This window comes from Odocoileus virginianus, chromosome 14 (genome assembly GCF_023699985.2).
Source record: "Odocoileus virginianus isolate 20LAN1187 ecotype Illinois chromosome 14, Ovbor_1.2, whole genome shotgun sequence".
NCBI lineage: Eukaryota > Metazoa > Chordata > Mammalia > Artiodactyla > Cervidae > Odocoileus > Odocoileus virginianus.
Genome location: NC_069687.1, coordinates 51,560,595 through 51,577,417, shown reverse-complemented (window position 1 = coordinate 51,577,417; position 16,823 = coordinate 51,560,595). Strand labels below are relative to the sequence as shown.

The 16,823-nt window shown below is 40.8% G+C and overlaps 1 pseudogene; it reads right to left on the bottom strand.

Annotated features, from left to right (window-relative positions):
• Window positions 1-7,396: 7,396 nt before the first annotated feature.
• On the bottom strand, window positions 7,397-10,408 carry LOC110150907 (zinc finger protein 85-like; annotated as a pseudogene).
• Window positions 10,409-16,823: the final 6,415 nt, after the last annotated feature.

Sequence of the window (16,823 nt, the reverse complement as noted above, 5' to 3'; positions counted from 1 at the left end):
TGATACCAGTTTACAAAACGGAACTTATTTACAAAATAGAAACCAACTCATAGATCTCGAAATCAAACTTACGGCTACCAAAGGGGAAACATGGAGGGAGCAATAGGAGATTGGTATTAACATATAACACACTACTATATATAAAAAAGATAATAAGGGCCTACTATGTATAAAGAGATAATAAGGATCTCCTGTATAGCACAGGCAACTCTACTCAACACTCTGTAATGGCCTATATGGCAAAAGAATCTTAAAAAGAGTGGATATACGTATACATATAACTGATTCACTTTGCCATACCCCTGAAATGAACACAACATTGTAAGTCAACTATGCTCCAATAAAAATTAAAAAAAAAAAGGCTGAACAGAAAAAGTGTTTTCTGTTCAGTGAGGTGGAGACCCCAGGATGGCCTGCCCAGGCCTGCAATTCCAGAGCCACGACTGATAGGCTCTGGGCCAGTGAGCTGGGTCTAGTGGGACCTCAGGAGACTGCTTCTAGAGCAGGGGAAGCGAGGACAGAACGTGGTCCAGAGCAGCCCTTGCAGGGAACGTACAGGCAGCTGAGCCTTCACTGGCTACAATGGCGAGTTTTCTCCAGACACCCCCTTGGTGGGGCCTGTCTCCCAGTTCATTCTGCTCTTCGTGGTGGAAGCTTTGAGGGCACGGTGCTGGTCTTTGCCCTGTCCTAAAAGGCAGCCCAGGGCATCTGCCCTCACATCCTTGCTGCCTAGTAGAGAAGGTTCCTTGAATCCATGCTGTGTCCAGCAGCTTCACCACTGCCTCCTAAATGGCTGCCCTTCTGCCCAGGTTTGCTCTGCTCTCAGCTCCCCATTCTCGATTTTGGCTCCAGTCTAGAGCCCTCATCCAGCTGTTTGCACTTGGAACTCCTGAATCTGAGTCTCTCTCCCGACATTCTGTGCTGGGTGTGCTGGGAAGCCATGCTAGTTTTGCTTCTTGGAATGCAACTCCGTGTTCCAGGTCATGGAAGCATGGCCAGGCTGCCCTAAGTACAACTGCCGAAACTTCTCTGTATGCTTCTGTGTATGGAGGAAGGGGTGCAGAGAAGAAAACGTTTCAAAAACTCTTGTCTGTCTTCTGATAATTTACTAAGTGGTAGATATTTCTTGCTGAAGAGAAAGTAGCCAAGGGTTTTTAATGTCAAGGTTCCACACTTGAAGAGCTGTCTAAGAAATACTGCTTCTAAGTGTAATGAAGCTGGATGAATCTCATGAAGTCTAATCAAGGGCATATGATAAAGCCTGAATAGGAATCAGAACAGTTAAGAACTAGTGACAAAGTATCTCTGCTGTTCTTTGATGTTTATCCCTTTATGGATCTTTTAAAAATGTCGCACTTAGCAACACTTAACTAGAATAGTTGCTTTCCTTAGAGAAAAAGACATTAATTGAAAATTTTACAATTCTAATTTGAATTTCATATATTAAAGTATATCTCTAAGGATTTATTCCAGTGATTATAGCCCTCTACATTAGAAATACCTAGAAAATATACTAAAAACACAAATATTGAAACACCACCCTCCTAAATTATAGACCCAGGGACTTGTTCTGGCAGCATATGTGATGTTTGAGAACCACCAGTCTAGTAGTGCCTCTTGAATTTTAAAGTGCATATGAATAATCTGGTGATGTTATAAAACACAGATTCTGACTCAGTCGGCCTGGAGTGTGATCTAAGATCCAGTGATCCTAACAAGGTCCCAGTCTGCAGCTGATGCTGCTGGCCCACACGTCACACACTGACGAGAAGGCAGGGACCACGGACCCAGGTGCAACCATTTACCTGCTGGCTCATGGCTGTTCTTTAGTTGCTAAGTTGCGTCCGACTCTCTGTGACCTCATGGACTGTAGCCCACCAGGATCCTCCGTCCATGAGATTTCCCAGGCAAGAATACTGGAGTGGGTTGCTATTTCCTCCTCCAGGGGATCTTCCCAACCTATGGATCAAACCCGTATCTCTTGCAAGTCTCCTCCATTGCAGGCAGATTCTTTACTGCTGAGCCAACCGGGAAAGCCCGGGAAAGCTGGGTTGAAAGTGGAGGCTAAGTACCTGAGAGAAAATAGTTTGACTCCTCAGGGCGGACTCCTGACACTAAGTCACGAAATGATTAACGATGGATTTTACATACATCATCTCAGTAAGTCTGCACATACACTACACAAGATCAATATTATTATATATATATACACATTTTTGGATGAGAAAAAATGTATTTTTTTTTTTGGATGAGTAACCCAAGACCCAGAATGTCATACAGCTAGTCAGTGGTGCACGTATTGTTTCTCTACTACTATTTTAAATTACCACAAACTTAGAGGCTTACAACACAAGTTTATTAACTTTTGGCTCTAGAGGTCAGAAGCCCCCAAATCAAAGCATTGGCAGGGCTGTAGTCCTATTCTGGGGGTGTGAGGACAGGATCTATTTTCTTTCCTTTGCAGCTTCCGGAGGCCACCTGCATTCCTTGGTTCATGGTCCCTTCCTCCATCCTCAAAGCCAATAACTCTCTGACATTTTTCCTTTCTCTTCAAGTAGTACTGGGAAATCTTCTCTGCTTGTAAGGACTTCTGTAATTAGATTTATCTCCTCTGAATGATACAGGATGCTCTCCCACCCCAGAGTCTGTACTTTAATCAAACCTGCAGAATCCTTTTTGCTATCCCAGTTTCCAGGGATTAGAGCACAGATATCTTTGGGGCCCATTTATTTTGCCTACCATGGGGTTGGGGGCGGGGGCAGTTCAGTAAAGCAGGAGCCTGGAGTCAAATTCAGATCTGATTCCAAGGTCCACGCTTCTTCCCGCACACAACTTAAAACAGCAGCTAAATTGAATGTCCTCGTGGTTGTATTTTCCAGAGGCCAAATCAAGAATGGAGCCTAAGTTAAGTGTAGCTGTAGGCACCCTGAATTCCATTATCATTTTAAATTGATCTAAATGGTGCCGGAGTAAACTTTGTTTATTGCAAGTCATTCTGCATTCTCCTTAGACTCAGCAAAACACAGTCCTGCTGTGGAAGAGCAGTGCCTTGGAATCTGCATGGACATCTAAGTGTGGTTCCTGGGTGCTATTTAATCTAACTAAAACATAAAATGGAAGCCAAGGAACATATTTAAGATTTGACAATAAATTACTTATACTTTTAACGATTTGGAAGCAGGATTAGTAAATGAGCCTGGATCGTTCGATGGCCTTGCAGGGAGCCCCTGACTACTGAGGGGGGTGTCCAGCACATCACTCAGGCTCCCTGTCACTGCAGCAGCAAAGTGCTTCTGCAGACAGAGACTCAGCCCTTAACCTGAGGCAAACCTCCACCCACTCTTCTTTTTAGAGCAACAGGTACATCCACAGAACTGGGGTTTTAGGCATAAGACACATTATCACTGGGACAAGGTGAACAGAGAAACAGTATGGGTTCTCCTAAACCCATCTATTAGGGGTTGAATTGTGTCCCCCAAAAAAGAACTGTTGAGGGTCTAATCTCTAGCACCTCAGAATACAGCCTTATTTGGAAATGGGGTCACTGCAGATGGAGTTAGTTAAGATAACTGGTGTCCTCAGAAGAGGAAAGAGGCAGGTGGAGAAGGTGCCCATGTGACAAGAGGCGGAGACTGGAGTGCTGCATCTATAAGCCAAGGAAGGTGGAAGAGTCAGCAAATGCCAGAAGGTGGAGGAGGCAGGAGGGATCCTCCCTTACAGGCTGCAGAAGGGAGCAGCCCTCCTAACACTTCAGTTTTGGACTTCTAGCCCCCAGAATTATGAAGGAATACATTTCTGTTATTTTAAGTTGCCCAGTTTGTGGTAGTTTGTTACAGCAGCCCTAGGAAACTTGATACACCATCTTTTAGGGTGTTGGGACAAATTTTATTTCTCACTTTACAGAATAGACACATTTCTGAAAAGGTAAATGAAAATAGATCAAATAGTAATTAAAACATGACTTAAGCACTGGAGATGTAGTCCCAGAGAATGATTTTGACTACAAGAGGTTACCTAAACCACACCACAGAAATCTTGCCAAAACACTATTCACTACAATGCTAAATTTTAGCACAATGGGCATTTCCTAGTCCAGTTTCAGAAAATTCTAAAATGATGTAATAGGAACTTCCCTGGTGATCCAGTGGTTAAGAATGCACCTCCCATTGTAGGTGACGCGGGTTCAATCCCTGGCCGTGAAACTTAAGATCCCCCATTCCGCTGGGCAAGTAAGCTGGGGTGCAGCTAGAGACTACACACCGCAACAAGAGAAGCCAGCGTGTCTCAGCCACTAACCTGCATGCTCCAGAGCCGTGATCCACAACGAGAAGCCTGCACGCCCCAGCGAAGACCTGGTGCACCACCCCCACCGAGGAGCTTAAATGACGTTACATAGCACGGACACAGCTCGGCAGTGACAGTAACAGTCATTGGACCCACTCACTTGTAAAGTGAGAACCCACTCACTTGTAAAGCGCCTACTAGGCACCAGGCACTGTGCTAGGTGCTTTTCAGACATACTTGTCCAGATTATTACTTGTCCCTTTTGTAAAACAAACAAAAAAACAAAACAACCTTTTCCTTAGGGGTATAACCTTCTACACAGGGTAGAAGAGGGGCATGACTAATATAACTGAACTCCCGGCCATGGTCCCACACTGACCCTTGTCATCACTGAAACTGCTCCTCCTTCAGTATCTCCATCTCTCATTACCTCTGCCTCTCAGTCCTTCCAAGTGGCTTATCAACCGCTCCTGCAACCACTGTCCTAATACCATTAGGACCTATAGTCCACTGAACCTTCCATTTACCCTATCCTTTGCCTGCCCCGACCTTTATTTCCTTTTCAGTCCTCTTAGAATCCACTGTCCATCATCTGGCCCTAACTCCTGAATCCTCTTACGGCAGCATCATCTGCTGAAACCCAACTCAGCAGCTACAGGCGGACAGCGCAGTACTGCCGGAGTTACACACCACTGTTCACGATGAATACATGTCATGTTTACAATAAGGAAACAAATATTTTTCAAAAGCAGCTGACCATGTAATTTCCTTGAAAGGTTTTTGCATTTATCAGAGTTTCAAATTGCTATTTCTAAATCATTTCAGAAACAAAATTGCCAGTCCTTTGAGTTTTCCTTCTCCTAATGTTCATCCTACAGGTTTCACAATGGAAGGCCATATGGAGAGGACACTGGATGAGTTCAGCTCCACACATGAAGGGTTTGGAAGTTGTTACTATCATCCTTGTGGGAAAAAAACTGGACAAACTGAAAAAACAATGGCTTTTCTTGGACTCAGAGAACTGAGTTTGCAAGGCTGTCTCCCCAAAACGTGGAGAAAAGGTAAATTTAGACTCACAGCTAACACATGCTTACTTGGATCAGAAGTGCCAGAGCCATAAACTGGAAGGATCCCATCTGGGGACGGCGGTCGTAGGGGAAGCCCTTACTTTGTTGAATATTACTTACGGCTCTGGCAGGTGGAGGGGAAGGGTCATGCTTGTGAAATATGACCAGGGATTTCTCTATCACAGAGGACTACTCCCCAGGGAAAATAATTTACTAGGCCCTTGTCCTACAACCATGGGGAAGGACATTCCTCTCAATCCAGCCCCTTCCAGCTTTCATGTCAGAGGGACAAGAGGGCCATCCAAGAGGAAACACTCGATGGTCACAGGCCAGAGACTCAAGCCCACTAAGAGACTTGAGATTTAATCCTAAGAGCAGAAACACTCCCCTCCCACACACTTTGCTACCTACCACACCAACAGGGTGTCCAGTGAAACGGTGGACAGTCACTGAAAGAGCTACCAGACACAGGGTCTCTCTGAGACAAAGTACTTAGGGAAGCCCAAAGTCAACAGGGGAAACAAAAACAAGACCCCTATCCTAGAACAATTTGAAATCTCTGGCACCAACAGCCAACATTAAACGCAGCCTAACTCCTGGCCAGATCAGCATACATGCTCACACTAGAAAACCATTTATCTCAATTTCTATCACTCAACATAGTACATTCAGCTTTCAAACAAAAATTAAAAGGCATGCTAGAGGCAAGCGAAACAGACATATCAAGATCTATGATCAAGCAGGAAATCAGAGCTCTCAGGCAAGCATCAGAATGAGATTCACATATATTGTATTTTTATCCACCTTCCTACCTATTTATTTATGGCTTTGCCATGTAGCACACAGGATCTTAGTTCCCTGACCTGTGATGGAAGCTGGGTCCCTGCCTTAAGAGTGTAGTCTTTTTTTTTTTTAATATTATAAAAATTTATTAATATTTATTAACATGTAATATCACACACATTGGGTGTAACTGATTAAATACAGTTTACAAGCATAAAAAACGATATTCATTTCTCTGATACAATGATCTCAGAACTGTGATTTCTACAGTTACAAAATGGAGGCTAATCATTTACGAATGAAACAAGATGCACACTAATTACACGACTTTTCTGAGAAGGGTTTCCATACATTTCTAGGGTATCAGAGGTATCTTTATTTGAAACATGTCAAATAATATTCATGACATCTGTTGATATTATAATGATACATCAAGAGTTCAGTGAACTGTCATTGTATTTTCCTTAAAATGCAAGTGACATAACTATTGAAAATGTGCATCTTACTTTAATATGTGGAATTACTCCCTGAACACTTACTTCATGGTGACCTATAGGGATGTTTGACATGAATGACTAACATCTTCATTTAAATGTTCAGTGTACATGCTACATCACTGTGTCCTTAATCTCCTAATGGAGAATAAATATAAAGGATTTATCTCTAGAATAGAAGGCCTTGTCTCATCTTTGAGTAGCAATCATCAAAAACATAACTTTGCATACACACTAAAAATGAAGCATAGCACCATGGAGTAATTTGAGTGTTGAATAACATATCTTGGTTTTCAAATAATCACAAATCATGTCAATATAAACAAAGATACATTGCTAATAATTGTACATTTCTAAATACCAACCCTTCATCTTGTGATCCATACTAACATATCAATTTTCTATCTGTTTTAATTATGGATTACTATCTACAATACTTCTCCTGAAGAGGAACTTCAAAAAACAGGATTGATGAAATGCTTTCTAGTGTGCGGGCTTCCCTGAAAGCTCAGTTGGTAAAGAATCTGCCTCCCACTCCAGTATTATGGCCTGGAGAATTCCATGGACACAGTCCATGGGGTTACAAAGAGTTGGACACGACTGAGTAACTTTCACTTTTTCTAGTGTGCAATTTCTGGTATTTATTTAATTTTCATTAAATACTTTTCTACATTGTTTTATGTCATTTCTTATCTTTCTTAAATAAGTGGTCCTGTATTTTCTGAAGTGTATGTTTAGGACAAACCTCTTCCATCACTTACTTTATTACTAGAGTTTCTCTCCAGTATGTGCTTTCTGATGTTTAGTAAGGTGAGAGCTATGATTAAAGCCTTTGCCACTTTCCTTACATTTATAAGGTTTTTCCTCCAGTATGAATTCTCTGATGTTTGAGTAAGATGTGAGTTCTTGATAAAGGCTTTTCCACATTCTTTACATTTGTAAGGTTTCTCTCCAGTATGAATTCGCTGGTGTTGAATAAGACTTGAGTGGTGACCAAAGGCTTTTCCACATTCTTTACATTTATAAGGTTTCTCTCCAGTATGAATTATCTGATGGTAAGTAAGACCTGAGTGCTGGCTAAAGTCTTTGCCACAATCCTTACATTTATAAGGCTTCTCTCCAGTATGAATTCGCTGGTGTTTAGTAAGAGTTGCGTTTTGACTGAAAGCTTTTCCACATTCTTTACATTTATAAGGTTTCTCTCCAGTATGAATTCTCTGATGGTGAGTAAGACCTGAGCGGCTGCTTAAAGTCTTTGCCACAATCCTTACATTTATAAGGCTTCTCTCCAGTATGAATTTGCTGGTGTTTAGTAAGAGTTGAGTAGTGACTAAAGGCTTTTCTGCATTCTTTACATTTATAAGATTTCTCTCCAGTATGGATTACTTGATGTTTAGTAAGACATGAGTGCTGTCTAAATGCTTTGCCACAATCCTTACATTTATAAGGCTTCTCTCCAGTATGAATTCTCTGGTGTTGAGTAAGATTTGACTTCTGATTAAAGGCTTTGCCACACTTCATACATTTGTGTGATTTCTGCTGCATATGAATTATCTGATGTTGAGTAAGACATGAGCTACAAGGAAACACTTTGCCACATTATTTACATTTGTTTGGTTTCTCCCTAGCATGAACTTGCTGATGCCGACTTAAATGTGAACACCTAAAAATGGCTTTGCCACTTTCCTTACCTTTGTAAGGTTTCTGCTCTGTATGAATTCGCTGATGTTGAATAAGCTTTGAGTTCTGATTAAAGGCTTTGCCACACTTTGTACATTTATAATGCTTCTCCCCCGTATGAATTCGCTGATGTTGACTAAGATTTGAGCAAGACATAAATGCTTTTCAACATTCTTACATTCATAAGGTTTCTTACCAGTGTGGATTTGCCGATCTTGACTAAGCTTTGAATTCTGATTAGAGGCATTGCCACACTCTGTACCTTTGAGAGGTTTCCATCCTGAATGAATTTTCCTGTGTCTACTTAGACTGGATGAGTTAGTAAAGGCTTTCTCACATTTCTTACACTTGTAACTTTTCTGCGGATCCTGAATATTCTGCTGTTGAGTAAGATTTGAAGACTGATTAGAAATATCACTATATTCACAATTATAAGTCTTCTCTCCTGTATATGTACTCTTCTTTAGTGGAAGACCTGATATTTGATCAAAGATATTCCTACATGTACTATTTTTAGAATCCTTGTCTGAAGATTGAGGTCCCTGATGTTTCATAGGGTTAGAGTCTTGTTTAGTTTTAGACCCAGTTTCATTGCATGAATAGCTTCTCACTCCATCGTAAATATTATTGTAATTATTGGGGGTAGAGCTCTTACTTAAGGCCTGACTCGTGTTATTACATGTGAGAAGTTGTTCCATATTAACCATATCATGATGTGTATTGAACAATGGTGGTGGGATTAACTCTTTTCCATTATTATCAACATTACACATTTTGGAACAGAAAGAAACTGTCTGTTGGTGGAAGAATAATGACCCCTTGTTCACAGATCCCTCAAATTGATTATATTGTGAGTTTTCCCCATCATTTTTAAATTTCTGGTTTTCAGATGTGCTTGAATGTATGTGTAATTGAAGCCTGTGTTCAGAGTTGTTTGAATGAGTATTTGCAGTAGAGACTGGATGACTTTCCAGATTTTCCACATTCCCCTTCAGAGAATGTGTATGTTTCAAAAAATGATTTAAGCCTTTACTTGAAAAGATACACTTCTCTGCAGATGTTGATAACTGAAACGGGTGTTTTCCCCAATTTGACTCACATTGCTCATTTCTTTTGGCAGTAATGTCCGCATTATGTAAAACTGTCTCAAGTTCCTTTATGTCTGTATAAACATCTTCTAGGTCTTTCACAGACCCCCGTATATTCCTGGTCTTTCATTAAATGTTCATTTCCAAGGTGAGTTCTTTCATATGTTCTGAGGTTTGCCTTTTGGATTAAATTTTCGAACCTTGGATTCTTTGACATCAAAGCACGGGTTTTGTGAGAAGACACAGCTGTGTATATGGCTGGCATCTCCAGTCTCCTTACACCCCAGGGATTCTTCATTTGCTCCAGAAAAGTGATCAGGTCTGGCTTAGAGACCACAAGACCTGCCAAGGAGGCCAGGTTCCTGTAGTTCGCTAACATTGCGTCCCTATACAATTCCCGCTGACCGAGGTCCAGGCATTCCCGCTCCTCTTGAGTGAAGTCTATGGCCACACCCTGGAACGTCAGCCGTCCTCTTTGCAACCCCAGGGCCTGCAGCCTGCCAGGCTTCTCTGTCCATGGGATCCTCAAGGCATGAATACTGGAGTGGGTAGCTATTCCCTGCTTCAGGGAATCTCCCCCCACTGTCCCTTTGGAGCAGTCTCTCAGAGCTATCTGAGGTGCTGTATCCTGGGCGGCTGTCCTCATTTTGCCCCAAATAAAACTTAATTCACATCTCTCAAATTGTGCATCTGTTTTAGCTGAGAGTGTTCATTTTTCAAAGCAAAGAGTGACTAAGAAGATATGGCGTTTCCTCATTAACTGTGATAGGCATATCCATCACTTTTTCTTTCCAAGACCCAGTGCCTCCCCGTGTTCATCTCTCACAAAGTGAATGTATTCAACATTGAAAGTCACTATTTCATGCTGAGAATTCATCATGCTCTATAACCGGGATACAGACAATGGAGAAAAGGCTCTGGGACATCAGGGAGATGCAACCTGAAGAGCTGGTTTTCACTGAGAAGCTGCCATTTCCTCCTCTTCTTCCTCCTGCTCTGCGTCTCCTCTGGGGATGTTTATCACAAACTCACATCTGGGTGTTGAGAAAATACCTTCAAAGGCATCCATGCAGCTTTTTAACCTGCAACTGCTGATAACACTAATCACATCCTGGTGCTCTACACTATTTGCAGATCATCCGGGCTAGTTCTTCTCCTTCCTTTTCAAGTGACAGAGAACAGTTCACGAGAGACAATGGACCCTCAAGGGTGTAGTCTTAACCACTGGCCTGCCAGGGAAGTCTCTTGTATATAATATAGATGTCAGAATTCTCAGGGCATTTAAAATAGCTACCATTAGTATGTCAAGGGCTCTAATGAAAAAGATAACATGCATGAACATACGAATATTACAAGCAGAGAGGTTGAAATTCTAAGAAAGAATCAAAAGTGAATGCCAGAAGCCAAAAATACTAATAAAAATAAACCCAAAACTGACAACTAGGCATATCATATTTAATCATCAGAAGAGCAAAGCCACAGAGAAAAATCAAAAGTCAGAGGAGGAGGGGAACACCATTTTACCTATAGAAGATCATGGATAAGAACAACAGGGGACTGTTTTTCAAAACCTGTGAAAGCAAGAAGAAATACTAGCCTAGAATCCCACTTTCAGCAAAAGTATCCTCCACAAGTGAAGAATAAAGACTTTCTCAAGCAAGGAAAAGCTGAGACAGTTCATCCTCAATAGGCCTGCCCTGCAAAGAAATGTTAAGAGGGTTAGAGTTAAGTTGCGATGGTTAGGAAAATTTTATGTCAGAAATTTAGATCCATATAAATAAAGGATGATTACTGGAGAAGAAATAAATGAAGGTAAAGTTAAACTTTTGTGTGTGTTTTTTTTTTTTAATTCTTAATTGATCTGAAAAGTAACTGTTGAAAGTAACAATGTACTGAGCAGATGAGTGAAGAGTGACAGCAACGTCACAAGGGCGGGAAAGTGAGCTGGGCACGTTGCTACCAGGCGCCTGCACTACACATGAGTAGTGTTATTTGAAGGTGGACCTGGGTCAGTAAAAACGCAAGTTGTAAACCTAGGCAACAGTTAACATTTTATTTTTACTACTATTTTTTAATTAAAATTTTTTTTTTGTTTTTTTCTTTTAAATTTCTGCCACGAGGCATGAAGGATCTTAGTCACCCACCAAGGGATGGAACTCATGCCTCCTGCACTGAAGTGTGGAGTCTTAACCACTAGACCGCCAAGGAAGTCCCACCATTAACATATTTTAAAAAGAAATATAATTGAAATTGGAAGAGATGCTAGAAACCCAAGGCTGTGGACCCCACCTTTCCGGGCGCATTTCCTCACCTGTGAAATGGTAAGGTTAGGATAGATCCCCAGAACAGATTCCCCTTTCTCTGATTCCCATCCTGCTCTGAAATTCTTTAACTAAAAACATTAAAATAAAGCAAACAAACAAAAAAAATAAAACACCTCCCTTCTTCCATTACATATATCTACGAGGAGCCCTTTGAAAGGTATAAAAATAATCAATTCCCTTATGAATTACTGCAGTAAGTTGGGATTTCCATACTTCCATGGTATTAGCTGCCAAAGCAGACTTATCTAGTAAGTTTAATAAAATACTGGATTTGCTCACACGGTTCAGCACATCTCAACGCACTGTGAGTAAAGAATGCATCAGGCTGAAGGAAAGGTCATCTCATAGCATTGATTTCACTGCCAGAGACAGCACAAGACATGTGCACTGCAATCCAAAAACAAAACTGAGCTGCTTTCCTCGGCTAATAGAACTCATGATTAGTTTGTGATTACCTCCAGAACTGTCAATAGACTTTCCTTTGCTGGCTGGTTGGCTATTGATACACTTCCGAGCTCCGTTTACATAGTTATGAACTACAACTTCCCTGACAATCAACAAGTTTTGATCTTCTAGACTACTGCTTAAGTTGTGTTCGACTCTTTGCGACTCCATGGACTATACAGTCCACGGAATTCTCCAGGCCAGAATATGTGAGTGGGTAGCCTTTCCCTCCTCCAAGGGATCTTCCCAACGCAGGGATTGAACCCAGGTCTCCCCCATTGTTGGTGGATTCTTTACCAGCTGAGCCACTAAGGAAGAATACTGAAGTGGGCAGCCTCTTCCTTCTCCAGTGGATCTTCCCAATCCAGGAATTGAACCAGGGTCTCCTGCATTGCAGGTGGATTCTTTACCAGCTGAGCTACTAGGAAGTCACTTAAGCTGCAACATTCATTAGAAAAGAAAGTGGGGGGGGGGGGGCGGTGGGGGGAAGCCCCTTTGAGGCTAGCCCAAATAGCTCTGTGTAGACATCTGCCTCTTCAGAAATGAGATACTGATCTTGCTTCAGGGCAGAGCTATGGGGGAAAAAAAGCTCACTTGCAGGTCTGCTCACAGTTTATCTCCAGACCTCCCTGCTCTGTGTTGCCCAGTCCGACTCTTTGCCACCCTTTGGACTGTAGCCCATCAGGTTCCTTTGTCCGTGGGATTCTCCAGGCAAGAACATACGAGAATGTGTGCCTGTTTTAACCCCTTGCAATAAAAACCCCCAACAAGCAGACTTCCAGTCATAAGGCTAATTTCCAGATTTAAAACCATGTGCTGAGTGGCAGACAGATACAAGTGCTTTAAGCCTCACTAGACTCCTACCTGTTCTAACAGTTACTTGCATTCTATTTTTGCCCTACTGGGAAATTAAAGTGGCATGAAAATCAATGTTTCACTTTGAAGGGAAAAGGGGCTAGATGACTAGACATCGATCCATTCCTTCTTGGATTAGACAGTTCTTCAAAGCACACTTGGCTAAATAAATTCCAACAGGCCTAGACGAGCTGGATGCAGGCATTAATTGGAACAAGGAGAAAATCGTGCTTGTTAAAGATCTTTGGCTAATTGGAAACTCTCTACTTGTTTCAGTAAGAAAGGATCCTAGAGAAAATATAGTCAATGACTCTCAGTTCTGAATTTTATCCAAGTGCTTCAGACCAAAAGAAGTCCCCTAGGCCAGGAGTTCAACTGCACAGAAGTAAAATCGGGGAAATTCAGACCAACTGCAAAGCCCTTTCCCAGAGTATTTGCCTCAATGGCTCAAAAGCTCAGCTTCAGACAGTTGCATAGGGTTGTCATGGCACATCAGGTTCTTTATACTAACCTGGATGTGTTGAGGACAGAATGCAGTTTCTTCTTAAGAGGAAAATGTTAACTTTGAACTGCTGTTTCAGGTGTCATGGTTCTATGGAGATACCAAGATCAGAGCTTCACATATAAGCAATAATTATTTTTTCTCTTCCCATTTCGTCAGCTGATAAAGTACTGCTTTTCATCCTAAGCCACACTAAAAGAAAATGCTCTAAAGCGTGGCATGTTTCTGCCTTTTAAGCTCAGACCAAATACGATGATAAAGTATTTGTGAAGTGTTGAAAAAAGCATACTGTTGCATATTTGCCAACTTTTTATACATCCAAAAACAAGAAAAGGCAGTGCTTACCTTCATTTCTTCATTTTTAGGTGGCAAAGTGAATTAAGGTTACATAGGTGTTCACAAAGATCTACATATTTCTTAAAAACACAAGAGGGTAGGGGAGAAAGAGAGAAGGAAAGAGAAAGAGATGACACTTAGCTGATGTGTGCCCGTAACAAAAAGGGAGCTTACGACACTTGGGAAGGTTGATGAAACGTACACCAGGTTCAATATACCTTTTCCATAGCTTAGTCATTGACTCATCCAGGTTAAGATAAAACTGCAGAATTTGCTGTAAATGAAAAGATAGGCTAGTGGAGGTTAAGAGTTTTAAGGTGAAAAAAAAAAAAACAAAAACAAACACAAAAACCAAAAGCACCACTGGAAATTTCTAGTGCTGGAAGGTCTTTGAAACACTATGGAGAGGCCTGGTGAGGACCACCTTATCCACTGCAGAAGCGGCAACAGACACAGTCTGACACTGCAACGCCTGATGGACACCTCGGCAAGGACACGGCGGAGGGAGTGTCGCTGCCAAAAATGCTACCCTGAATCCAATTACCAGGAAACAATTAGAACCCTGCAGACAGATGGAGATTCTACAAAACAGCTGTCTTAGACTCTTCAAAAGAGCCAATGATATGAAAAAAAGGACTATTGTACACTTTAAAACAAAAGCACCAAAAGCACTGCATAAATGTTCAGATCATAAAACAAGCATGATATAAAAGATACCTTTGTGGGCATTTGTGAAAACTGAAATACGAACTATTTGATATTACTGGATTAATTTCCTTAGGAATATCAGTGGATGTGTAGAGAAATACCAGTCTTAGAGGTAACTGAGGCTGAAGTATCTAACTTACAAATGATTTAGCAAAAGCATATATACTCTCCATTTGTGTATGTGTATATGTATGGAGAGAGTAGATGTGTCAAAATGGAACAATTTGATGAATTCAGATGAAGGGTTTACTGATGTTTGCTACACTATGCATTCCAGGCTTCTGTAGGTTAACTTTTTTTTTCTTCCTAAAGATGGAGGAAGAAAATAGTATTTTTTGTGACCTGCATCTCTTGTCTTCCCTTCATCAGCTCTCTAACAACTTTTAAATTTCTACTCATTTGGTATTTATAAGATATGAAGAAACAGAACAGAAGACTATTACCCTAACAAGGTGAGCCTTATGTTTTAATTCACTGAAATAGGAATTAGTTGTGAGGCTACAGAATTCTAACATTTCCAAAATCTCACTGATGACTTATTTTATACATCAAATAGCTCTAAGTCTGGAATCAGAGAGAAGCCCAATTCCAGTACACAGCCATTTACTTTTAAATAACCTTATGGTACAATGCTATTTGAGAACAATTTTTTAAGGGATATCAAATAATAAAGTGCCAACATCATTCTCTTTTGTGAAAGACCTCCTTCCTCTACACATGCCCACTGCTCCTGAACACACATTTCCATTAGAACCATGATTTTCACATATTATATTGGCACGTGTGTGTTCCCACTGGACTGTAAAACTTCATGAGGTAAGTAGCCTGTTCTAAACCCAGAATTTAGCATAGAAGTATGTTATAAAACAAGATCTCAACAAACAGTAGTTGAATAAAGGAAACAGGAAAATAAAGATCTAAGGTGAAGATCTTTCAAGGGAATCTGAAAACATGAATATTTTAACATCTAATGATATGGCTTCTCCAACATGACTGGTAGGAGAAAGAGGAAGCAGGAGCCAGGTATAATAAAAACTCTAAAAATGTTTACTGTTGGCCACATAGGCCTTTGTCAGAGGGCTGGGAGAAGCCTCTGGATAAAAAATAAATAGAAAAGGAGTACGTTTATGGAATAGAAATGATCATTACCTTATATTAGGAAGAGCAGTTCAACCTGAGGCCTGGCTGAGTTGTCTGTCCAAAACTTAAAACATTTGATATGAAGCTGCATTAATGAAGAGAATTCTGTAAATCAATAATTACATTTTAACTCTTAATTGAGCAGTTAAAGATTCAAGAATTTTTCTTTTTTTCTGAGCTTATTTTAAACATTGAGTTTTAAAAAGTGAACCAAACTCTTTCCCCGAGGTATTTTTTACCTTTTTTTTGCAAGGTGGCTATTTCAGTAACATTTGCCGTAACACTGTAATGAAATCTGTCAGGAACTGGAAAGATGAGTATTTTACTGTAAGTGAAAAATGGGAGTATGTATGTGCATTTCTGAAATTAATGGGAATAGTGCCTCAAATGAAAATAATTAAATCAACAAGAGAAATTATTCTTCTTAGGCCAATTCTGCAGACTGAGTAGTATTGATAAAGAAATATCACAGGAGGGAGGAGGCAAGATGGCAGAATAGAAGGACATGGGCTCACCCTATCTTACAGAAACACCAAAAGTACAACTAACTGCTGAACAACCACATAAAAAAAAAAGTTGGAATCCACCAAAAAAGATAACCCTACATCCAAAGACAAAGAAAGTTCTGAGCTCCACATCAGGCTTCCAAGCCTAGGAGCCTGGAAATGGGAGGAGGATACCCCAGAGAGTCTGACTTTGAAGGCCAGTAGGGTTTGATGGCAGGAAAGCCACAGGACTGGGGTTGTGTATGTACTCGGACATTAAAAAGAGTGAAATAATGCCTTCTGCAGCAATACGGATGAACCTGGAGACTATCATACTAGTGAAGTAAGTCAGACAGAAAGACAAATATCACATGATATTGTTTACATCTTTAAAAAATGATACAAATGAACTTACTTACAAAACAGAAACAGACTCAGACTTATGGTTACCAGGGAGGAAGGGTGGGTTGGCGGGAAGACTCGGGAGTTTAGGACTAACACACTGCTATATATTTGAAACAGACAACCAAAAAGGACCTCCTGTATTAGCACAGGGAACTCTGCTCAATACTCTGTAATAACCTAAATAGGAAAAGAATTTGATAAAGGTTGCACATGTGTAACTGAACCACT